Source organism: Notolabrus celidotus, chromosome 17 (assembly GCF_009762535.1).
Source record: "Notolabrus celidotus isolate fNotCel1 chromosome 17, fNotCel1.pri, whole genome shotgun sequence".
In the NCBI taxonomy this organism is placed as follows: domain Eukaryota; kingdom Metazoa; phylum Chordata; class Actinopteri; order Labriformes; family Labridae; genus Notolabrus; species Notolabrus celidotus.
In genome coordinates this window covers 5757330-5783782 of record NC_048288.1, presented here as the reverse complement: position 1 = coordinate 5783782, position 26453 = coordinate 5757330, and the positions used below count along the sequence as shown (strand labels likewise).

The 26453-nt window shown below is 41.7% G+C and overlaps 1 protein-coding gene across 2 annotated transcripts in view; it reads right to left on the bottom strand.

Annotated features, from left to right (window-relative positions):
* cntnap2a (contactin associated protein 2a) overlaps window positions 1-26453 on the bottom strand; it is a 577708-nt gene that overhangs the window by 322371 nt on the left and 228884 nt on the right. The window lies entirely within an intron of this gene.

The following is a 26453-nucleotide window of genomic DNA, read 5'->3' as shown; positions in this document are numbered from 1 at the left end:
GTTTTATTCTTAAAGGGTTTAAAAAGAAGATGTGTCTGTACTAAATACTGAAAAAGAAAAATGTGCTTCATTGAGATGCAAATAAAAGTAGTAGCAGCTTGTAGGGACACAGTGGCATAGTTTTGAATTTGAGTTGGTTCCAGGGCCGGCCAATCAGATATTAAGGGGACCACATGCTGCCCCTGCCAACCAGCAACCTTTGGTGTTGTCTTGCCTCAAACAAGGCATATAACCATATATGCAATCTCCCCACTACCATCGCTCTCTCTCTCTGCACCCTCCTCCATCCTATCCTCTATCGAAGCTACATTTCAATTTGAATACTGATCTTTTTTGTAAAAAGTAATAAAAAAGTTTTATTCTGCTTCTATTGAGTCTGTTTGAACTTTTTCTATGATCTCCTGGTTTGGCAGCCTCAGCATTCAAAACAACAGGAAGCTTGTGAAAATCTTCAGGCCAGGTTGAAAGATCAGTGGTGCCTCTCTCAATGAACTTCATCACATTTATAACGTGAGAGCCATCTCCAAGGCAAAGGCCATAGTTATGGACCCCCAGCATTCTTTACATGAGGAGTTTCACATGCTGCCATCAGGGAGAAGATTCAATCTTCAGGTGCAGCACCAAAAGATATAATCTGTCCTTTATTCCATCGGCTGTTGGTTTCTTGAACAATCTGTTATCACTGTGTCGACAATGTGTGGATCTTGTGCGGTGTTGTGTGTGGTGTATTGTTTTGTATTGTGTGGACTACTGTCTGCAAAATGAATTGCCCCTTGAGGAAAAAAAAGTTATACTCTACTATATCCCTCTCTCCAACCCCACCTCGGTCTCAGCAGATGTGTGTCTAACTTTAGTCTGGTCCTGCTGGAGGTTTCTGCCTGTTAAAGGAAGTTTGTCCTTGCCACTGTAACTTGCTAAATGCTGCAAAGTGCTCTGCTCATGGTGGATTAAGATGAGATCAGGCTGAGCCCTGTCTGTAAGATGAGACTGGATCTTATCCTGTCATGATGTTGGGTCTTTGTTAATATAGAACATAGAGTGCGGTCTAGACCTGCTCTGTTTGAAGACTCTTCAGATAACGTTTGTTGTGATTTGGTGCGATATAAATGAAGATTGGCTATGTTTACATGAGACTTTTAATTCCTCTTTAATTCCGAATTAAGATTAAACCCTCTTTAAAAAGATTTAAAATGACCATGTAAACACCTAATTCCAAATGAAAATGATAATTCCGAATTAAACTTAAATCCGATGTAAGTGTCTGGTTTATCCTGATTTTAAATCCGAAATGAATAATTCCTCTATCATGTATACGTTCATTCCGCTTTAAATTAATTCCGGTCCCTTGTCCTGTCGCGATGACGCACATACTCCGCGCTGGCGGGCACATATTTCAGGCTGAGGTAGAGCAGCTGTTGCACTAACCGGCTTTGAATCGCCACAGTCTGGTCTTCCGCCTCCCTTCTTCGGTCGTCTATCTCTCTTCTCCTCCTCAGCTGATGAAAGTGAACGTACGTTTGTGCCGAGCTGCTTTTTAACAACTATAGTCAAAATCAAAGCAAAATTTGAACTTATTGTGTGGTCTTCCATGTTGTAACCGAAAATGAAAGAAGCAGGAACTGGTGTCTGTTTTCTTCCGGTAAACGTAAATACGTCACGCCCGCCCCTGTCCAATCAGAACCCTTCCCAACCCCCAGACGTTAAGAGGAATTACATAAAAACAATTAAACGTGTTTTCCATGTAAACCTCAATTCAGAATTACTATTTCCATGTAAACACGAAGGAGAAAACTTTAATTCCGAATTATTTAATTCGGAATTATTAATTCAGAATTAAAAAACATCATGTAACCGTGGCCATTGATTGATGGATTTTGGAGGGGTCAAATTTTAACATGGGAGAAAATCTAGTTCAGACATACAGACACAAAAAGAAGATCCTGTTGAAGGGTTTATTTAGCACATAGCAATGTTTTGAGGCAAGAGCATGTTACGTCACACAACTGGTGTGTGGATCCTCTTGTTGCCGCCCCTTTGATGTGCCCCTTGTGTTAGCTACAAAGGGGGCATAAGGCAGTCTCTGAACCTTGCATCATCCAACAGTAATTTATCTGTAAATTGATGTTTTCAAACAGACTTCAAGATGCAAGTGCAGCAGTCTGTTCCTGGTTGTGATGCCTCAACACCAACTCAGTTCTCAATTTTCAAGTTGATGCCGTACTCTGAACAAATGCAACACAAGGGAAAAGAAGTCCTGGCTATCACTGATTACTGACTACATTAGAGGCCCCTAAAATGTTGTCTATTGGTTGAACAGGATATTTTCTCTAGCGCTCTGCATACACAGCAACAGCCTGCTCCACATTTCAAATCCCCCCCTGAATGGTGAGACCCCTCTTCTTCGGTCTGCTGTACTCTCCAGCACAGCAGACACATCCACCTCTGGAGACCTGGTAATAGTATGTCAGACATTTCAGGATGGACTCCCTTTAAACATTGGTATTCAAATCATTCTGTGACATTTTGGAGTCCTGCAGATGTGTGTGTAATTTTAGCTCAAATACAACAAAGATTGAAACCATGATAAGAATGTGAGCACAGCATTACAATACTGACAACGATGATATCTATTTATCACAAAGTGCTTACACAGCGCCGAACAGGGGTGACACATTTCCCAGATATGTAAATACGTTAAAATGCAAACACTGTCAAGCAAGAATCCAATCCACTTCTTACTGACAGTCACATATGGTTATCTCCACTTATTTCTCGCTGAGCTCTGGTTCAATATGTGCATCCTCGAGAGCAGATTAAAGTGATATTTCACTCTTGAGGAACATGCGCTGACATTTTCAGTGCTTACATCTGTTTGATTTTCTTTTAGATTAGTCTCAAATGTGGACAATAAACACAGGCTAAATGACTTGCTTAAATGTTTGGAGGAATTCTTTGACCTCCTCTTTACCTCTCTGCATACACGGCTATCAGATATATACAAAAACAAGTTCAGGGTTTCTGACCCCATTTACAGAAAAAGTGCAATAAAGCCAAGAGAAGAAATTCAACCAAGGTGAAATATAGCTTTGAAGGGGAGTCTCTAAAAGCACCAGAGGAGATGTTTCAGAGCTATTTTCCCATGGCCACAGTCCTGACTGTTGGAATAGATGGCTGCGTTTGTCTCGTAATCCACTCAGTGGCAGCCGGCGCCCTTGTGCCCGCCTGAAACCTCACGGCTCTGCCTCCATTCCCAGACAAACACCCATGTGTCCTCCAAAAGTTGCCCCATATCGCACCTCCAGGTGTCTACCAGAGAAAAGGCCAAACTCCCCAGGACCTTGCAGGTTAAATGGGCCTCAGGTTAAATGATGCAGAAACAAAAGAGCAAGGCCAGACAGAAGGGAAAGAAAAATGCTGGATGGGATCCTGCTGACCTGATTTCATCTGCCATAAAAGCCAAAGAGAGAAAAAACTGTGGCTTGATGCCAGCATTGTGTATGCCACCGAGAGAGAGAGCGATCAAACCAGTGTGAGAAATACAAGGAAAATGAACACAGTGTGCATTAGAGTGCATAAAACAGATACACTCTCACACACACAAACGTGCTCTGAAGATGTATCAGAGCAGCAAACAGCCGGGCCTGTGACAGAATGCGACTGTGAAATGATTATCGGGAAGAGTGGGTGGTGGATGGACTCCGAACGGGCCATGTCACAGGCATCTCCTTTGATTCCCTGTGATAGATTTTTTTCGAAAAAAGGACACAAATACAGATAAGAAAGTGACAGGGTTGAAAGAACAAGTTGAGGAGAGTGGCTTATTTGAAAGTGAAAGGGGGGAGAAGGAGAGCAGGAAAAGAGGGGACAAAGTAGGAGAATGGTAGATAATAAGATAAAGAACGTATAAGGAGAGGAAGAGGAGCATAGAGGAGGCGCCATGAGGGATGATAGTCATATGATAAAAAAAGAGGGTGAGGCAGTTTGCAATGTTTCCCCTCCCCTCTGACAAAAATCCTATATCTTATCCAATTACAGAGCCATTACACTCCAGCCCCGGCCCTGACAGATAACTAGGCCGGTATCAGTGGAAACGTCAATACCTCAAAAACCCGTTGCAGCAAACCCATTCCCTTGGGGGGATAAAACACTATCAAAAGGAGGAGAAGAAGCAGGCAGGAGGGGCTGGAGGGATGGGATGATGGTGATAAGTAAAAGAGACAGTTGAAAATATAGATTAAGAAAGCAAGCTTAGCGGACAATGACCAACGGAGTGCAATGCTATGAACAAGATTGGAGGATAGCGCGTCAGAAAGAGTGACAGGAAAGGTGTGAGCCGAGGGGGGCTGACAAGAGCCGAGAGGAGGTAGAGAAATGGAAATGAGGGAGGGTAAGAGAGATGGATGAGCTGGGGAGAAGAGGGAGCGATGAGAGGGGATTTTATGGCTCTGATGCCAGGGAGGCCAAGGAGATGAGATAGCATGCCGATGTGATGGGGGGGGGGACAAAAAGGGAGCAATGTAGTTATGGTAAAAGAGGGTGATAGATGAGGCCAAAAGTGAAGAGGGGAGGAGGGAAAAGGATGAGAAACTGGGGAGATGGAGATAAACTGAAGCCACTCAACACCAGAGCGGGGGAACCATCAGCAAGGAGTTAGACTGGAGGTGGGCTCAAATGACGTGGAACAGAAAGCACAGATTGGAAAAGTTATGAGTAGAGTTCAGGATAATAGAGGCAAGTAAGAGAGGAATGCTTAGAATATATATAAAATGTACGAGGCTACTAGACAGTGGTCATAAATAGTACACAATAAAAGTAGTACATTGTACAGTTGGGTGAGCGGCTATGAGGCTCAGAGGCTCTGAGGATCCTTGCTTGCTGGGCTTTCCCTATTTACAAATAAACTCCTGACATGTCTACACAATTTACGGACACTGAGGTTCTGATATTCCCGGGAATTGACTTCAAATAAACAGCAGGAGATTATCTCTGTGGGACGCTCTCTCTGGACTCAAAAAACTATTCAGTTTGGATGAGGGGTGGTGGCACTGACGAGTCCTCTTTAAGGCAACTATTTCTGAGATACTTTCGCTGCAACCACAGACTGTATAAATAATGGATGTAGTATCCGTGATGTCACCCATCTGTTTCTGAAGTGCTGTTTTGAGGCCAATCGGCGGTGGCAGCCATATTGAAAGTGTTGAACTCAACCTAACTTCTGTTGAGCTAGTTTGACGTAAAGAGGCGGCTTCGAGCCTCCTGGCCAACAGCTTGTATTTATTTATTTTACCAATTAAAAAAAAGTTTCAAAACAAGTTCCCATTTACAAACATGACCTGGCCAAGAGGCGCCAACAGGAACACATACAAGTGTAAACTTAGAACAGAGCAAAAGTGTTCCTGCCTGTCAATCAAGTCAGCTGTGCCACTCATAATGGAAAACTTGTAATCTAAATATCTTCGAAATTGCAATGTTAGAAAAAAATTCACCCCTGTACAGTGTGTGCCGATCAAGAAATGAGCTGCCCAGACTACACCCGTTTTTTGTACCAGGCTGTAAACATGTTTATTTCTGCTGTAAAGATCGTCTTTTTTGAATTTGTGAGTATGTGGTTACTGGTACTTCCGGAGCCAGCCTCAAGCAGATCCTCGATGAATCGAGTTTATACCACTTCCGCATTGGACTCATATCTTTAGACCAGAAACCAGAGATACGTTGAAAAGTTCCTGTACATGTTGCCGCTTGGCTGCAACATATGCCGCTTATGAGCTGCATGGGACATTGCCCAAGGATTCCAGACAAGATGTGTAATTTTGTATTTGTACACATCCACAAATACTCCTCAAGACTCTTTGACAATTTGACATGCTTTGTGCACAAATGGAAACATCCACAACAGGCTGACCTGCCATGTCACTCTTTGTCCTACTGTCTGCTTCACAATCAAACACATTCACAGTTCTTTGCCTGCATGGTCCCATGGCCTCCCAGTCAGTCATCAAATCCAAAGAGTGCCTTGATAATCCGGCTTTGAAAATCCCAGAAAAAGAAACAAATATATTACTACATTTTATGTGAAGAGCTTTATTAACTTTTTTAATTATCATAATGTAAAGCTTGTGTTTAGATGGGTAAACTAATTTGCTCCTCAGCATTTTTGCAATTAAATAGACTTCAGAGCTGCAGCTGCATTCTGCAAAACATCTTTCGCTTAGACAGCTTTTTCTATGAAAGAGGAAAAATCCTTGAGTTCACTACCTCACTAAAGTCTGAACGGCTTGGAAATGAGTTTCCTTTTGCTTTTCTTACCAACGTGGTTCAATCTTTTGTTCCCAACAAAGCTCCTCTGGGGACGTCAATTTGCAAGTTTCTGCTACACAACAATACTAACATCTGTTGGCTGTTTTCAGTTTGTCTATGCACATTGTATCTTCCCTAAACAAGTAAAACATGTGTGGAAACATCTTGACCGATAGAAACTGAGGGTTTGAATGTTTTGTACAGTGTTTCAGGTCACTTCATTTATTGTAATCAAATGGAAGAAATCAACAATCACCCCTCTTGAACGCAACACTCCCAGCATGCAGGCCTTCTCATCAAACCTAAAGTCTCTAAAAGTAGTATGGGAGGTTGAGCCTTCAGTTGTCAGGCCCCTCTCCTTTGGAATCATCTACCAGTCAGGGTCCAGGAGGCAGACACCCTCTCTACTTTTAAGATTAGGCTTCAAACTTTACTTTATGATAAAGCTTATAGTTAGAGCTGGATCAGGCTTGGACCAGCTCTTAGTTATGCTGCTTTAGACTTAGACTGCCGGGGGAACTGACACACTGGGACCCTGTCTTTCCCTCTCACCCCTCTGTCTGCCTGTTTCCTACTTCCTGTCCCATTAAAGTTACTAACCATAGACCTTTCTGGAGTCCCTGAGCTCCCTTGTCTCGTAGGTTCCTCTGGATCTCTGCTGCTGTGGACGTGCCAGACTCCACCTGCTACAACTACTGCTGTCTGTCTCACCACTATCATCTCTCTCTCTCTCTTCATCTCCCTCTATCCCTCTCTCCAACACTGTCTCAGCAGATGTGTGTCTAACATGAGTCTGGTCCTGCTGGAGGTTTCTGCCTGTTAAAGGAAGTTTGTCCTTGCCACTGTAACTTGCTAAAAGCTGCAAAGTGTTCTGCTCATGGTGGATTAAGATGAGATCAGACTGAGTCCTGTCTGTAAGATGGGACTGGATCTGATCCTGTCTTGATGTTGGGTCTTTGTTAATATTAGCACATAGAGTACGGTCTAGACCTGCTCTCTTTGGAAAGAGTCTGAGGATAGCATGTGTTGTGATTTGGTACTAATATAAATATAAGTACGATATAAATCAAATTTAAAATCTGCAACATTATTGATCCCACAGACAACACTCTAATCACTTGAGTCTTGTCAGCATACATTGGTATGTGGTATTAGGTACCCTCAAACTGACGAGCCAGCCCCTCATCCACCTTCTTTGTTGTTTTTCAGTCTCTGAAGTCACATTTGCACCTTTACTTGCCTCTTTATGTGCTTTTATGTGATTTCTGCTCGCCTGATACAATTTTTAGCACTCACTATTTCTTCTTTGACTTTAACTCGGTCATTTGACACTTATTCTACTACAGTTTATTTAACTGAACCTGCGTAGCTTTCATTGCTGTCTTGATCTTGGTCCCTTTTGCTTTGAAGATCTAGATTCAAGATTTGTTTATTTGATAAATATACATAACCCAAGAGGAAACAATACAGTGAATACCAAATACAATCCACCTCCCATCATACTCCCGCCTGAGTTTCAGATTCATTGATATAAGTTTTTATCTCTGAGGTATCTCCTCCTACATTTAATTGGGAATCTGTAGCATCAATCACAGATGAGTGTCTGATGTGAGAAATGATGTGAACAGGATCCCAAATCTAGTCAAGTTGAGGTTTTTCTGGGCACATCCATCAGTTTGATGGCTTAGCATTTCATAATACAGTGAGAGAGGATTTACAGCACTGCAAAGTGTCATTACAACAATCATTTCATACTGAATGTCATCCATACCAAACTAATCATCAGAATTGCTGCATCCAATTGGCAATATAACACATCCACAGTTATTAGTCTGTGGGAAAAATACACAACTGAATATTTCATCCAGTCGAGCCAAAAGTTAAGTTAAGATCAACTTTTTGATGGACAACTTTTTGCGCCCGAGCCCGAGCTTGGACGTCTCTTAAAAGGGTGATTGAGAGGACAGTATGATGGAGAGGGAGAAGGGGATGGATGGAGCTGAAGACATGTTAGGGATATGGGGTTACTAGAAGTAACAGATGGGAACGAGGGATAGAAAGATAGATTAAACAGTCCATAGAGACGTAAGAGGTTCAAAAGATCACGCGGTTGATGGCAAGCATTTGGAACGGATGGACACAAAAATGAGAGGAGAGCTGAGGGCCAAATAGACGATGTTAGAGGTCAGAGAGGGAACAAGGGACACGAATAAAGGATGTGTTGAAGCGAGAAGAAAGAGGGCACAAGAAAGGAGTGAGACGGGCAAATGCTGTCATAGATTGGATAGGATGGGGGAAGGCTGGAGAGGAAGAACAGATGAGAGGTGAGAGGAGAGGAGGGGCGGCTTGACAGAGGTTAGGAAGGGGGGTGAGGAGTGATATATTAAAAAAGAAGAACAGAGGTGCAGTGAAAGGTGAAAGCCGGAGGGAGAGAGGAGAGAAGCGAGAAGAGGTTGACAGAATAAAGTGGAGATGGAGGAGGCAGGCGGTGGGGGAATGGGAGGTGAGAGAGCGAAACCGAGCGAACAGGAGCGTCAGCGAAAGAAAAAGGAGGAAAGAAATGGGAGGGGAAAAGAGGGAGGGAGGGAGTGCCGGGGGAATGTCACTGTTCTCTCACCTGTCACACACACAGATGTTTGGGGAGGAAAGGAGGTACAGGAGGAGGATCGGGGAGAGAGCAGGGGAGCAGAGAAGGGCAAAGGAACCACCTTTGAGGAACAGGCGAAGAAAGGGAGAGAGACAAGTAATGCGGAGGGAAAGATCAGGAGATAGAGCTCGGGACAAAGGTTTTGGAATAAGTACAAGCCAAGAAGAAGAAGAGAGAGAATGAAGCATTAAAGAGAGACCGAGAGGAGCACTGCCACCTGTTTTTCTCCAGTCCTCAGAGTACTGCTTCAAATTGCCTTTTCATTTAGGATGGTGCAGAAACCTTTTTCAGTGAGACGGTTATTGTGTTGCATTTTTAATAAAATAAACTTTTGTGTTTATCAAAAAAAAAAAAAAAAAATCACATATCCTCCGTCTGTGTTTCAAGAATTGGTGCTTTCTTCTGTTTTGTGAAGCCTAGCTATAAAACAGGCACACCATCAGGCACAGGACGAATAGCAGGTCACCCACAAATTACAGTGGGAAGAGTGAAGGTGAAATATTGGAGCATTCTGGTCCAAGTGGAAGAAAATAACTCAGTCCCTGTGGATTTTTCATCAAGAGAAGGATAGATAAGAAGTCAGGCTCCGTAATAACTTTTCAGTAATGGCTGAAATTGCCTGCTTCTCTGTAACACCACGCACCGTTCTCCTGATCATGGTCACAGCTTCTGTTTTATAGCTGGTGGACTGTACCAGACGGTGAACAGTGAGGAAAGGTGAGAATCTCTGCAGGCACTCGAGTCCAACTGCACACTCCCAATCAACCAGGAAGTTAACTCTTTAGGATTCAGTTTATTATTTCTGTACAGGTGAGTTATTTGATGCAGGAAAAGATAAAGAGTGCATACAATATAGGGCCATGCACCTATATACTGTAGGATATTTCAAGCTGGTTTAACTTGGAAATGTAAGTTCATTCAACTTCAAAACTAGCTTTGTCTTAAATCCAAAATTAAAGTTCAAAAAGTTGATTTAACTATAATGTACTAGGTGCCACAATATTGCAGTTTAAGTTATGTATGTTAATTAACTTTTAATATTTCATTAATTTAACTTTATACTGCAAGTTAAAACAATGAATTAAATAGTTTTATTGCAGTTATAAAACTTGTCTTACCTAGTTGAACAAACACACATTTCTCTGTTGTTTCAATATAAATTTCAAGTTTTTCTTAAGGTAAAATAACTTGACTAATTTGTTTTTACTTGTCTTTATAAGCTAGGAGAATTTTTGTTTCTAATTTGTTTTAACTTAGCTGCATCAGTTATCTTGACAAATGATTGTAAGTATGGATACCAGTAGGCTGTTAAAATCCACGAACCACCAACATCATGGTTTTCAAGCTAGCATTATTGATGTGCAAACTAGCTAGCATCAAGTAAAACAGAGATAGCTTCACAAAGAAAATAATATTGTGCACCCTTTTATGTTTTTTTTTTCATATGATACAAATGTTAAAGGAACCAAACGAAGAAGAATTGGCTTAACTTAAAAGCCTCCAACCTTACCATTCACTAAACTATCAACAGCACTACATGCATACTCCTACAGCCAGAGGAAAAGTGTAAAAGAACATAATAGAGAGAAAATAAATTAATATTAATAAATAGATATAAACTTATATCAAAATCCTGACGTTGTATTTCCACAGAAAATCTTCTGCTCTCATCGTCCTCTCCACTGCTTCACACTGTTCAAACTCCGTTGTCAGGTGCACAGAGTTCCTCTGCCAGTGAAAGTAGTCCTCTGTTGTTTACTATTAACTGCCTCATTAAAGTGTGAAATAAAATACATGATACATATTCTGTGTGTAACTGGTAGTTTTCAGCCATGTTTAAACCTTGCAATGTATTAAAGAGGACACATTTTAAAAAGTTAAAATACTAGAAAACAACCCCTATTCCCGCTTCTCTTGTTCTTTTATTTTTTAAACTTAGAGCTTGAAAAAGCTAGTTCATTGAACATGTTCAGGTATGACAACATTGACTAATTTATATCACGGTATTTTTCCTTCATATTGCGATAACGGTATTATATCATGGTTTTCCAACATGAAATGGGGTAGTCTTTTCAAAACATGATTCTGGCTCTTTTTGTTCTGTGTTGTGAGTGTATGCAGTTTAATTGTGCTCTTTTATGCTTGTCTGAATGTTTCCAGTGCTTTTAATGTTTTAATGTAAAGCACATTGAGTTGCCCTCGTGTATGCGCTATACAAATAAAGTGGCCTTGCCTTGCCTTGCCTTGTACACATCCTAGCAGGTGGGAAATGTCTAATAATAATGTTAGAAAAAGGTCTTGGCCACAATGTGCTTTTGGAAGCTATACTTTATTCATTTAGTCTTTCAAGTCAAGTAGAACCAGGCAAAGACAGAATTAACAAATTGAGTAATAAAACTATGGTGTATAATCATTAAAGGTTGAGCAATTAAATTCACCACTTAATGCCTGGTGCCCTATGAAATCCATTTTATTTTTTCCAAATTCCGTTTTTTAATTTTTCAGAATTCCGTTTTTTACCCTATACACTTATTCTACCACCATATAGTGTGTGCTTTTTGTGTCAGTGAATAAAATGTCCGTTAATGAAATCCTTAAATTTATTGATGCAACACTCTGTTTTTCACATGGCTTTTGGAGGACAAGTGGTCATCACACTTATTTTTACATTTCCAGTTCACAGTATGTTGGCAGAATTTGCTAAAAGCATGTCACCTAACACAGAGAAGTCATTTAGGAACTGTTCAGCTCTGTATAGTAACGGATTGGTTGTTTGGTGTTTGCTAGGGTTAGTTATTAATTAGTTATGATGTTGGTTAATTAGTTGATGTTCAGTTTTACGTGATGTCATTGAATGTGCTGACCAGGATAGCAGGCTTGTGATTGGGTGAGGGAGATGTGTGTGTGTGTGTGTGCGTGTGTGTGTGCGTGTGTGCGTGTGTGTGTGTGTGTGTGTGTGAGTGAGTGACAGAGAGCAGAGAGAAGGAAAAAGAGAGGCAGAGGAATGAATGAATCAGAGCCAGGATCGGAGCAATTATTTCACCTGTGTGCTCGTCGGGGAAAAAATATATTAGGAGGCATGTGCTGCGCAGATTCCAGTCATTATCAACATAGTGCATTGTGAGGCTGGCGCGGTGGTGCGGCTGGACGGACCACAGATCAGCGGTGTTTTGGCTCACTGTTTCGCTTTCTGCACGCTGGTAAATATTTACTTCCTCTGGTAAGCGACGTCAGTGACTCGGTGTCACCGGCCTTAAAAGTGTATGCGCGTTCACTTTTGAGTAAATCTCCCCCATACAACTACTTGGCCCAAATTATGTGAAAACAATGCTTTACCGCGGTAATTACGGTATTGCAAAATCCATTTCGTGGCAACATATTATACCGGTGACGGTGACGATACCGGTTTACCGCACACCCCTAACAACATATCTAAATCGTCCAATCAATTCATTTGTCAATTGCCATTTTTACATTTGAAAACTCATATAGCCTAGTTGAAAGTCTAAAACTCTTTCAGGCTCTTTGAGTTAAAGAAGAAATAACGTTAATGGATATATCGATACAGCAGAGTATTATCATTTTCAGAATAGCATATTGTGGACTCCTGTGGAATATCACATAAATGTGCAATGCTTTGATTTCCGGTGCAATACATTAATAACCATGAGCAATACTGTAAACTTGTGTGTGAATGAATGCTTTAATCTTATGAAGACGGTGCTGGTGTGGTGATGATGATTGCGGTGGAAGCGCCTCGTAAGAACAACAAAGTTTTGACTGTTGATCTAAAATGAGTTCAAGTTGAGGAGGAGGAGTCTTGGCTTTTGTATAGACTAAACAACTAATGGATTACCACAGAATAACTGATTAATTAATAAAAGCTACTGTCAGGCAGGTCGAACATCCTGTAATGACCATAAAGAAACCCAATCAGATCGCCCCACACTGGGGAAATCCACTGGTATTGATGATACCTTAGCAATTTATCAGGCCGTCCTGCGATGGCTTTAAATCTGTCTGTAGGGAACTCCTCTATCTCGTATGGATACTCTACAGTTTGTCCTTGTAATGCATTTGAATTGAGACCACTGTTTGTTGCCACACTGTTGCTGGAGTCTTTAAAAAGCTGCATGTTAGAAATCAGATTAATCTGCTACATGAAAGCTACCCCGGTGAAATTGTCCCTGTGTGGTGCCCTTCACAGGTCGGTGCTGGCTAAATGGAATTCACACACAGAGACTCTTTCTGAGATAAAAGGAGCCGACTGAGGCCAAAAAACCCACACTGGCTGGAGTTTCTCCAGGCTTGCAAAACAAGGTTTGAGATATCTGTGATGACACAGATAACCTAGCATTGTGGCACAGGAAGTGAAAGAGTGTGTGGTGTAGTGGAATCCTTCTGATGCCAGTCCTGATCATGACAAAAAAAAATGCACAGTCGAAAGCAGGAGTGCACATTTTCTTTCTAAATTGTGATGTCTTGGAATACTCAAGTGTAATTTCTCAAGCATCTTATCTGTTTTAACAATCAACACAAAATGCCTGATACCTGTAACAGCAGTGTTTCACTCACAACAATGAAGACAATAAGACAAAACAAGAAGAAGACGGCTGTGCAGGAAATTCAAGGTAGGCAAAGCAATGAGGGCTTCATCATTCTAATCGCAACTAATGGCATTATCGTCCGCAGTTATTGTTTTGTATCTCTTCTAAATGTACCTTAAAGATATCTTTTTCAAGTTTGGATACTCGCATCAACATATGAGTGAACAAATATGCTAGCTTTATTATTCCAATTTGAATATTTGCTTTGAAAAATTTGGCATCAGTACGTTTGTTGAAGTATTTTAAGCTCAGGGTTCATGATATGAAGTTAAACATGTTCTAATCTCACATGTAATATCTGTTTTATATTGCTGTTAAAAGAAATATCGCCTCCATTTCTTTATCCTTCTCTGCTCACAGAGGGTGTTTTTTTTTCTCACTCTCCACAACGTTTCTGCTTCACCGCTTTTTGTTTTCCCACAGTACGGCTGAGGGTCACAATCACAGAATGTGTGTGCGTTAATTGCATGTCAAAAATAAGTGGTGTTAAAATAAATTGTGTGTTAACTTCTTATTAACGTGTTTAATTTGATAGCAAAAAAAACAACAAAAAACATAAGCTTGACACAGAGAAATGGACGACTGTAGAAATGACACAGACAATCAGGACACACAATCAACCAACATTTAGTCAGTGACAGAGTCTGAGGAAACTTGCTGACGTCAAACTGATAATGGATTTCATGTGTGCCAATATTTGCACATCAGTTGCTCACACTATCTGCACCATCTCAAGGTCCAGTTCACATAGTATGTAATGGTATTCAAGCACAAAAACGCCCATAGAGTTTTGCAGCCTTGTGCAGTTTGCTCTTGTTTTGCGTCTGATATTAGAGGTGAACTGTCAGCATCTTAACTCTCGCTGCTCAACCTGACAAAACTTAAAAGGATATTTCAGTTTTTTTGAAGTGGGGTCTTATGAGCTACAGTACACTATTGCTCCTGCTAGCCACAATGCGTGCCAGTGAGCTCTTCCCCTTTAATGAGAAAATTCCTGGAGGACTGGCTGGCAAGCTAGGGTACAATTCTCTGCGGACAGGGCCGCCTATTTTGCATAATTTTGCTAAAGTTAAGAAAATATGGTCCAGGCACTCATCATGGTGCAAATGCATGCACCAGTAAAAAAAATTGAGCTATTCAGTTTGCCATCAGATACCCTTTGTTTTGGCACTATTTTCAGACGCATCTCGCAGACCTGTGTTCTCCCGCTGCAAGAGCACGGATACACGCCGATCAGCTGTTTGGATCAACAAGCACGTAGCAGGATCAAGTAGCGGTATCGGTCTTTAGAGTGAATTAAACTCACTTTTCTGCACATTTAAAAGATGGGACGTACCTGTCTTTATCCCGGCTGTTCAAACAAGCAAACCTCCTGTAAGGCAGGGAACTCTGCATGATGAGTGATGCAGACTGGAGCCGTATGTGAGCCGCTGGTATCCTCTGATTCAGAAAGGTCCTGAAGTATTGTTGTCACTAAGTCTCTCTCTCGACAGCAGAAGCTGATCGGCGTGTGTCCGTGCTCATGCAGCAGAAGAACACCGGTCTGCGAGGTGCATCCGAAAATAGTGCCAAAACAAAAGAGGGTTTCTGACGGCAAACTGAATAGCTCCAATTTTTTCTACTGGTTAATGCATTTGCACCGTGATTAGTTCCTGGACTATATTTTCTCAACTTTAGCGAAACTACACGAAATAGGCAGAGAAAATAGTCCAGCTTTTCCCTCTGGGAATTTTCTCATTAAAGGGGAAGAGCTCACCGGCACTCATTGTGGCTAGCAGGAGCAATAGTGCACCGTAACTTATACGACCCCACTTCAAAAAAACTGAAATATCCCTTTAAACTTGTTCCTGATGAAGAGCCAAACAGGAATAAGACATTATGACTTGTTTACTTTAAAGTTGGTTCTTTATAATGAAGTGTTGTCCTGTTGTATTGTCCAGAGACTAAACACTCCCATCCTGTGTGTAGCTACCCAGACAAATTCAAAAATAAACCAGGGTTTTACCACTGACTGATTTAACCCCTGATTATAATAATAGTAATGTCAAAGTAATATTAAAATATTTGAATTACAGATGTATTATTTCAATGTAAGCAAGAGGTGAAATTGTTGTTATGATCTCTAAACAGTTCTCATAAAACTGCAATGTAGTTTCCATCAACTCCCAGCAGACAGTAAAATTCCCTTCTAGCTGTGTGTGGCTGTTAGCTATGGTGAATGTGAATGAGACTGTTTTTTTGCAATGAGGTTCATTTGCATGAAAGAGAAAAGTTTTGCATCAGATGAATGCATAATGAATGGTTCATTGAAATACATGCAAACAGGACCTGTGCACAGACATGCTATTTTCTTGCAGCTCAATTTGTAGATTATTTAACCATTTGTGCTTTTTGAAGAAGGCGATACCATAATGTGCCATTTGCAGAGGTTTAGCATGCTCGATAGCATCAATCCTTATTTATTCTTTATTTTATACAAACTTTTTTTAACCAGGTTGGCCTCGTTAAGATTAAAAATCTCTTTTCAAGAGAGACCTGGCCGAGACAGTCCTGAAAAATCCCAACATTTTAGACACACAGAGAACTAAGTTACATTTCACAAGCACTAGAGTTTGCAATAAGATTAACTGTCAAGGAGTCATCGTGCAACCAGGTAAGCTTAAATCAACAGCATCGTGAAGAAGCAGCTTCAAAGTCCTTCAGTTTAGATTGAATAACATTTAAGGACACCAGCTCCATGAGCCTCAAGTCATCATTCTGTAATAAACTCCAGGCTGAGGGTGCACAGGGTTGATCCTGTTCTTTAAAAAAAAGAAGAGGATCAATTTGCATTACATGCACTAATGAGAGAACTATTACTCAGTTTTTCTGAAGTGTCCGTCTGCTGCAGACAAAGTGACCATAGGCAGCTAATTACAGCCCATCTTTATAAAATCTAATTGCACAAAAACGCAGTATCAGCCTCAAAAAGCCATCACGGGATCATATAGGTCAAAGCAATATGTATGAGCAGCAGAGGTGCCGAGTCAGGACAGAGAGGGGAACTTAATTGAGAGATCTGGTAGTGCCCCTGGGAATGATTGCCAAAAATGGGTGTCTTTTGAAACTGTCAACTAATGCAATCTGAGCTGATATTTCTTTCTTGTTTCACATCTCAAGTCACGCTGTGCAAGAAACCCTCAGCTCAGTGTCATCTGACCGGACTGCAAGCAAAGATATAAAAGCTGCCTTTGCTCCCTTTGAAGTTGAATCAAACACTGTTCCACTGCTTCAGCAAGTCTCAGCCCGGCTTCTTCTCTGCTCTGCTCGTGTCTCACTGAGCTGTGAAGTTGACTCAAGCTTCTTTGTTGTTTTTCTGAGATACTGATGATCAGAGCTCACCTTATTGGACAAGTCACAGGGCTGCCCGTAGCCTGTGGGGTGTGAACGCAAAACTAGGCACACTGAAATGTACGCATAATCTATAGAAAATACAAATGAACACCAGAATGTGAACATCCGTGTGTGTGTGTGTGTGTGTGTGTGTGTGTGTGTGTGTGTGTTATGGTGTCTTATCTGTTGCAGCCCAGCAGGGAAATGGAAAATATATGGTTTAATTCAACATCCTGGCTGAGTAAATGGCTTTTACAGTACAGATAATGAGTCGGCGTGGGGAAAAAAGTGTTGAACGCAGAAAAGGAGAATGAGCAAGATGGTGCGACATAAGAGATGGAGAGAGAAAGAAAGAAGGAGCAAGTGTGAGAGAGTTAAAAAGGGAAAATGACGAGTTCCTTAACAACAAAAAGGGAACACCGGAGAGTTCTGAGAGTGAGTAATGAAGTCACAGCGGGGTTTTTGGACGAGTGGTGAGAAGCTGGTGACAGGCTTGACACATAAACAAAAATGACGACGTCAAAGCGAAGCATCAAACAAGAAGAACATCACTCTGCTGTCTCACTGTCAGTGTGGAAACGTGAGCGTGGGTGCGTTCAAAGAACTAAATGTCTCCCTGCACATGAGGGTTTCAACACTCTGGTGTCTCCTTTATGTTTGTGTGTCGGCCCAGGAGAACATGAGAGTGTGTTTTTCAAAGTAGCCTCTTCTCATCCTAAAACTACATTCAGAGAAATTATAACGTCTTAATCAATTGAGATGTGATGCCGCCGGAAGAAAAGGACGCAGAGAGAAAACAGCTGGTTAGCCCTCTGCTAGTGCTTCATCTTTCTGTCATGGAGCAAAGGGAGCGGATGGAGACGGAGTAATTTAATTAGGAGCGGACCGCCATTATCGATGGATGACGGGAACAGCTAGAGACATCAAAGAACTTTTTGCCAGATGACAGAGTGAAAGCAATGCATGAAAAGAGAGAGAAAGGAGGGGGATGTGGCTAATTGTGCAGGAAGTTGGAGAACAGTCGTACTGCAGAAGTGTGACGTTTGCATTGAGACGGTTACAGTAAAAGTTTTAAAACAATTCTTCAAACTTCTAAAAAGTATGCATCAGGGTGAGAACGCCAGAGAGGAAAAAATGGATAATGAGGACTGGGAAGGAAGAAAAAAGGGGGACAGGCTGAGAAAATGGAGTGTGGGATTGAAAATGTTATTGAAGAAAATAGAGAGTGGAGGGAAATAAGATGGAGGAAGAGAAAGAGTGGGGGTGAGATGTAGAGAGAAGTAGAGGAGGAGAGAGAAACACTGAGGGATGAGGAGGAGAGAAAATGGGATATAAAGATCAGTGGCCACATGTTTGTGATTAAGGGACCAATCTCATGCTTGGCCACGCCTGCAGAGACGCGTGCACACATGCATGCTCGCCTGCACACGTGCCTTCAGGGATATTTATGCACACATACACAATCAGCTCACCTATTCCTCATTTCCGTCCTACAAATGCATCACGCGACTCTGTGCTTGGCTATGCACAAACAATTTCCAACAAGTTTTCTTTTCATAAAGGCTTCATCCAGTCAGCTCATTAGAAATATTGATTTACATGTTGGCAGAGATAGGAGAGGAAATGGTATTGGTAAATGGAATGTGGTTATCTAGCACTCTCACTCATCTTCTGACCACTCAAAGTGTTTTTACATTGCATTTCAAATTCACCCATTCACACCACATTCATATGCTGATAGCAGAAGCTGCCAATCAAAGCACCTGCCACTGCTGACACAGCCACCACAGACAGTTTGGGGTTCAGCGTTTCTCATAAGGACACTTTGGCATGTGGCGGGACCTGGAATTGAACCGCCAACCTTCTTATTGAGAGCTGACCGACTCTACTTCTGAGCTTCAGAACAGATATAATGACATTTGAATTACATTTTTAGCTATTATTACAAAAGATTTCAAATTCTACAGTTAAATTTGAATACAAATTTCAGTATTGAATGGTTTTAACTCACACAGCCCTCTGTTTGTTGAACTTAGGTCTGCCTTACTCATTTATTTAACTCAAGAACACAACAAAAAAGGAAATAATATAGTAGCATGAGCAAGGGTGTGAGAGAAACCTGTGGGAAAACCACAACCATAAGACAATATCAAGAGTAACACAAAACCACTGAAACAACCCAAAAACAAGCGTCTCTGCTTTGGTGTTATAGTTTGTCTTCCACAAGTTAGTTTCCTGTTATTCCACAGCTCTAAGAGCTGTCTTCTGATCTGGTCATAAAACAGCATCATTTCTTAATAATGATCTGTTAATTCTCCATAGCAGCCGAATGCTAAGTCAAACAGTTGCCAGAAATGCATCCAGAATCTGAAGGACTAACATCGGACTTCTACCAGATCTATGTCCAGTCTGGCTCCGTGCTCTCTCGCCTGTCAACACCCACTGGCTGCATTTTGAGAACGCAGCACGGAGCAGGACCGCCGGACAGCTGGAGTCATGTGACTACGGTTTTCCCACGGTGATTACTGAATCAAGGATCCTCCTCCTCCTCTCCTCATCCATGTTGTCTTTCTGGTCCTCTGAAAACCTCTGACCTGTTGACTCCAGGCCTGGCTTCGCTCATCATGACGGTTTGTTTTGTAGTTAAAGGTGACATATCATGCAAAATCAACCTTTTAATGGTTCTCTACCTGAAACATGTGTCCCTGGCATGTCTACAAACCCCCGAAAATGAAAAAAATCCATTCTGCCCCTGTTCTGATTTCTCCACCTTTCTGTAAATGTGTGCTGAAACCAGCCGTTTCAGTTTTCATTGTTTTTGTTACGTCACAACGACATCCGGTCTGTAACGGAGTCAGAGCTCGGAGCTTGACTGTATAAAATACAACTCAACCCCTCCTCTGTTTTTCATTCCCTGCACACGTGTGTGCTAACAAGGAGCTTAGGAGGGAGGCATGCTAGTTGTAGTTTGACTTAATAAACACAAAGGTTGGTTTTACTCCCCACGTCTGCAGATTTGAAGATCTAGTGGATGATTTTCATTTGTCATGAAAAAGTGCTAGCGCTAGTTAGCATAGCCACATAGCTACATGTTTGTAGCTGTGTACCAAGACACACGTCGACATACTGACAAATAAAACAACAAGAACACCAAAATCTGTGACCAATCCTTCAGAAAGGTCCTGCTGCAGGTGCCTCTCCGTCAGGATCAGATTCTGGATCAGATTCAGAGGGTTGAAGTAACGCGGGTCTTCGAGCAGCCGTGTATATTCAGCCAACATGTAAACATTAGATCAACGTGCCGGAGAGCCGAGGCCACATCCACTTCCTGAGGGGTCGTGGTCAGAGGGAAAACAGACCGTTCTGAACAGGGCTGAAGAAGAGAGTTTTTCAGGCATGCCAAAATCTGATTTCAAAGTGTTTTTTTGAGCATAAACTTTAAAGACATGTTTTGGGGAACTCTTAGACCAATATATATTGATGAAAAAGAGCATAATATGTCACCTTTAAGTGAAATACGATCTGGTGATAACACAGAGTGTTTTATTCTGAAAATTAACCGGATGTTTTCATTTTGTTTTGGTGCCTGACTTCCTGTCCCGCTCCATCTGCTCTGTTGAGATTGATGCGTCGTGCTCCGGCATCCGGCAAAAATAGAAGTCTTGTGTATCTGATCCGGAGGGCTCCGACCTGCTGGATCAGAGACGCAGCCAGAACGCAACAGAGCGGATCCAGTGGGAGTTAACACATTGACTAGAATAGAAATCTATCAGATCTGGTGCCGTGACGGATTGGAGATGGACAGGACATGGATCTGGTGGAATTTGGCCATAGTTGTAAAAACATTGATCTGCCAAATAAAATCCGGTCTCTGATGTTAGTTTGTTTTCAGTGGGAATTATTTACAGCATAACTTTGTAACAAACATGGTCTTCTGTGTTATTAACTGTGACTTCAAAGAGACAAATGTACAAATTCAAAAGGTGTTAATGTTCGAAATTATTGAACGATTGCAATATGGGAAAGAGAGGAGCGCTTGATGCATCATATCTTTAAAAATAATTCATCAAAACTGTTTCTTTCTGCAGCTGTTCCATTTTACTAAACGAGTGTCACAGGTACTATACTATAGTACGATAAATAGGAATACATTTAACTGTGGTACTAACAAAAAAGACGGCTTGTACAGAAACCCTTAATTCCGTTTAACACCGGAGGTACTCATCTCTATCTCAGCTCAGTGTTCCCATTCTCCATGTCAGTCTGTTCCCACTCTTCCAAGGACTGCTCTCACCCTCTTCATGTCCTCCTCTCTCCCTCACCTCACCTCATCTCACCTCCTCTCTCTTCTGCCTTCACCCTCTCAATGCCTCTTCTATTTTAACCTGTATCCACGGGGCATGTGTCTTCAGCTGACAGAACACAGCCTTGTGTGAGCTGCAGATCACAGCTCAGGTGGTTTCTATGTGACAGCTGAAACCCATTTGGAGCTCATCAGTCTTTTGTTAAAAGTTAGAGCAGAGCTGTTCAAGACTTTCCAGGCACATGATTAGGTCCAGAACCCCCCACGGCCACAGAGGGAAAAAAAGTATGATTTCAAGTTTTTTTCCTGACTATTTTTTTAGTGCCCTCCCTCGATATGAAGGAACAAAGTACATGTATTAGTCACAGGAAGTGTTCTGTGCCCCTCTATCTAATTAGGTAATGTTCTACTTGAGAGCTTTTTAAAGTCTGAGAACAGTCAGATTGTTCTTGGACTTCACAAATTAGCGACTGAAAGCCTTTTTTCCAACTGAGGGCATGGAGTTGGGAAAAATGAGCCTTAACCGAGCACAGACGGTCTATGGAAAGATGCTAATGACGTGCATTATGGGAAGCATTTGGGCCTAGAGTTTAAGGAGCTTGATGCACACTAAAAGTAAACAACATTCATCTCAGCTATGCTTTGTGTTGGAAGTTTCTCAAGTCGTGAGCTTCGCTTATGTTGGTGCTAAATCTCACTAATCTCTTTCTGATGGAGCTCAGGATGAAAACAGTTTTAGGGATCAGAAGTACGTCTTGAAAGGGATTGTCAGCCTTTGGTGGCCCAGACTATGTAACAACATAATGACTAAGGAGAAAACAGCATTTAGAGTGCTCCTTTTTAAAGAGTGAGGTCGGATCAATCATTTCTGATGCGTTTGAGGACGTCAGGAAATCATCATGCCCACTGGCTTTTGTAACACAGCGTTTAGCAGACTCATTGCTAAAGTTGATGTTCTTTGCCTTTATAGATAGGACAGCTGAAGAGAGACAGGAAATGCGGGGAGTAAAGAGCAGGGAAAAACATGCAGCAAATGGTCGCAGCTGGGTGTCGAACCAGCGACCCCTGGGACCACCGGCGCCCCAAGTTGAATTTATTAATCCTGACTGGGTTGTTTGCTGCACTTGCGTTAAGTGTTTTATTCATAGAGATGAAGAAATGGTCACCAGATTACTGCTGATGCCATGATCATTATGGTGGACTGTGTCCCGCCTGCTTTTTCTCTCCACACTGACTGATTTTCTGCATTTGACAAAGCTAGCTCAAACTTGATTGTTCAATCATACTCAGACTACAAACAAAAAACAGAACTCTTTCCATGCTGAAAATCCAGACTGTAGAATTTATTGTAGAATCTGCAAATTAAGATTCATATACCATTAATGCAATTATAGTGACGATGAATTACTTTAGACTATCTTGCTTTTTTTGTTAGTCCTATTTTTGTGGTCACTTCAGAGGTATCTGTGCACACACATGGAGCAGTGGTGAGGACAAGAAGTAAGGAGGTGGGAGAAAGTGTAGTTCAATCAAGAGCTGAGGAAGAAGAGTTATTGTGAGAGGTAGGGGATAGTCAAGACCATTACAGAGAGAGAGGGGAAGAGAGAAGGATGAGATTGAATTGAAGACTGAAAGGAACTAAAGAAAAGGGTAAAAAGGAGACAGAAAAAGAGAGAACAGGAGGGACATAAAAGTGAAAAAGTGGAGACAGACAAGGACAGTGAGAGTGAGATATTAGCAGATGGATAGAGGAGGGTAAGAGAGAGGGGCACAGAGACAAACAAAGTGTCAGAGTCTTTTGCAGTCGAGTCTGTCTTGGAAACCCAGAGGCAGAAACTGTCCCTGCTTGATTTATCTCGCTACAAAGATAATGACAGAAATAAAAGTCGAGCTCTATAGCACAGATAATGTAATAATAGACCACAGCCACTGACAGACAAACTGAGCTGTTCTTATTAATGAGATGTGATGCTTTAAGTCTATTAATAACATGTTGCATAAAGTATCAGCCGTTAAGTGATTGCTTTCTAATAAAAAAGGCATTTAGAATTATGATGATGATGATGATAATGATGATGATGATGATGATGATGATGATGATGATTCTATAATCTGAACAACTATTTATATTTTTTGAGAATGGGGCGGCAAATTCAAATTTTCATACTAAGGTCTAAAATGTATGCAAAGTGATGTGCTGTAAATACAAAAGCTTTTTACACACAAATGCATCAACTCTAAGAAGGCAGCTAATTCATAACGGTGCAAAGAAAAACTCTGCATCACCAGCAGAGTCCAGGTCAGTGCTTCTGTTTCCTAACAAACACTGCTCACTGCTGTGAGTCAAACTGAACCAGCATCTCCTGTTGAGTCTTCTACAGACCCTTACCTTACAACTTTGACCTCCCAGCGGTCCAAAGCACTCGGCTAGTCAGAGGTGTAAACTCTAACACCGCATTGATCCAAATATAAGGAAGGGTTCTTTCGTTGAAAGCTTTGGAAAATGTGGAAGCCTGAACAAGCATCTTAGAATGACTGTGTGAGTAAACGGATGGGAAGCATGCCCATCACCAAAGCCGTCATTCATCCAACAGACTGCAGGTTATTAAATTTCTTTGGTATTAAAATACTGATACCATAAGTGCATCATTTGCACAAGTGATAATATAATATAGTTTATTTTATAAAACAAGATTTGGTCTCAAAAAGCCATGTCTCAAAATGTGTCTTGATAGGAGGGGGCGGCGGGATAGTCTTATAATATCGGTCTTCCTATATTCAGGCCAATACGGTAATTCCTGGTGCTTGTAGATCAGCTAATAGTACCCTCAACCATAAACTACCAAACAGCCTCACGATACTAACGTCCCTGTAATGTTTGTTGTCATGAATGTAACAGAGGTATAAAGTTGGGACCGAGTCTCTGCTGGCATCAGAAGTAATAACACAGGATTTCCACCAGATCCATTTCCGGTCCGTCTCCAATCTGCTGCGATCCGGCTCCGTGCTCTCTCGTCCGTCAACACCCACCAGTTGCGTTTTCAGAACGCAGAACGGAGCAGGACCACCGGACAGCTGGAGTCATGTGACCGAGGTTTTCCCGCGGCATCACTGAATCATAGATTCTCCTCCTCCTCTCTTCATCCACGTTGTCTTCATGGTCCTCTGAGAACCTCTGACCTGTTGACTCCAGGCCTGGCTCCGCTCATTATGACGGTTTGTTGTTGTAGTTAAGTGAAATACGATCTGGTGATAACACAGAGTGTTTTATTCTGAAAATTAACCGCATGTTTTCATTTTGTTTTGGTGCCTGACTTCCTGTCCCGCTCCATCTGCTCTGTTGTCGGCAAAAATAGAACTCTTGTGTATCTGATCCGGAGGGCTCCGACCTGCTGGATCAGAGACGCAGCCAGAACGCAACAGAGCGCATCCAGTGGGAGTTAACACATTGACTAGAATAGAAAGCTATCAGATCCGGTGCCGTGACAGATCGGAGACGGACCAGACATGGATCTGGTGGAATTTGGCCGTAAGAGGTGAGACAGGATCACTGTGAGCACATGGAGCACACACTGATCGAACAGAGCTGCATGTGTGTTTGTGTGTTTCTATGAAGCTCCCTCCATGTGTTTGCCTCTTGAACTTTCGCAACACAGTCATGCAACTCAGAATCACACACTGGAACACTAATACCAAACAACTGCAAAATCTATTTGAAAGTGCAAGTGGTGAAGGAACAGCTGTGTAACCACGTAACTGTGCAACTGTGGACCCACAACATAAAAAGAGCTACTGGATAGAGCAGCCACACTAAGTAACCACATGTAGCAGCAGTGGTTACCAACAAAAAACATTTCCTCTGAAAATATTATCCAGTTTCACCAGTCAGAGGCTTCTTTGTTTCTGGTGTATTTCTTTTCTCAGATAGTGTTTTTTTGACTCTGCATTGTTAATATATTTCTGCACCATGTTCAATTTACACATTAGATTTGGTCTTTTTATCTGTTTTTGAACTTGCATTGTTTGTGAATTTGCAGGTGGTTTTGTTCTTCCCAGTGAATGCCGTGTTTTGGCCTTTGCAGCGCTCTTAGCCTTCAACAAGTCCTCTCTTCCAACATCATATAAATAAAGCAGTGTGCACATCCTTATTCCTGTCGTTCCTCACCGTGTACACACTAAAAAACACAGGTACCCAAATTTATCGCACAATTGGTTTTACACACATATATATGCATGGGGAACACAGTGTATGTCAGTAGTCAAGGGTTGGTACCAAGGGCTCGATGGCTGGCTGGCATACAGCAGACAGGCTGCCGGAAAATCATTATGACATAATTTTACCTCTTTCTCGCACATGCACACACACACACACACACACGCACACGCACACACACACACACACACACACACACACACACACACACACACACAGAAATGGATATTCATGCAGAAGCACACACACTCTGACACGCACATAGCCCATGGCCTAAAACTCTAATAGCTGTCAGCATTCACAACGCAGCTTAATATGAGTGGTGTGTCCCATTGATTTTGTGCCTCCCCTGCTCCACAGCACGGGGAGATGGGAGTAGATTGGCTTATCAGCGCACACTCATGCCACTGACGGCACATTTGGCTGCCAAATGTTGCTGCTTGGAGGGACCCCTCCTTATAGTATGACTGCGTGGGCACGGAGAACTGTGGGATTGCATGCGTGTGTATTAAGTGTGAGCTGCTCCATGCTTTGGCAGCTGTTTTTGTTTTCATGAATAAATGCACAAGAGTGGGGTGTAATCCCGTTTTGATCAATGCAAGTGTTTCGAGATGCTTAAATTCCAGTGAAAGTGGGATGTTTAGTGTGTGTACTTGTGTTTTTCATGCTTTGGGATGTGTATGATTACATATGTCATTTCTAAGCTCGGCTTGGTGTTCACTTGTTTGCTCATTGAGTGTGTTGTGCTCTGCAAATGTTTAACTATCATTTGAAGCATGCAAATTTGTGATTTTTTTTGGGTTGCTTGTTTGAATGTGAATATGTAAATGTGATTGTGTGTGCATTTTTGTTGAACCATTCCTGTGTTAATGTTTTGTAGTCTAATCTTTGGTAGGGACACAACAATTTGGATATTCGGGTAAATAAAATGATTTCTTTAAAAATCCTATAAAGTTAATCTTAGGAGTCATTGTTCTTTGTGGAAAAAGTTTTCTCATGAAGGAGTCTAATCAA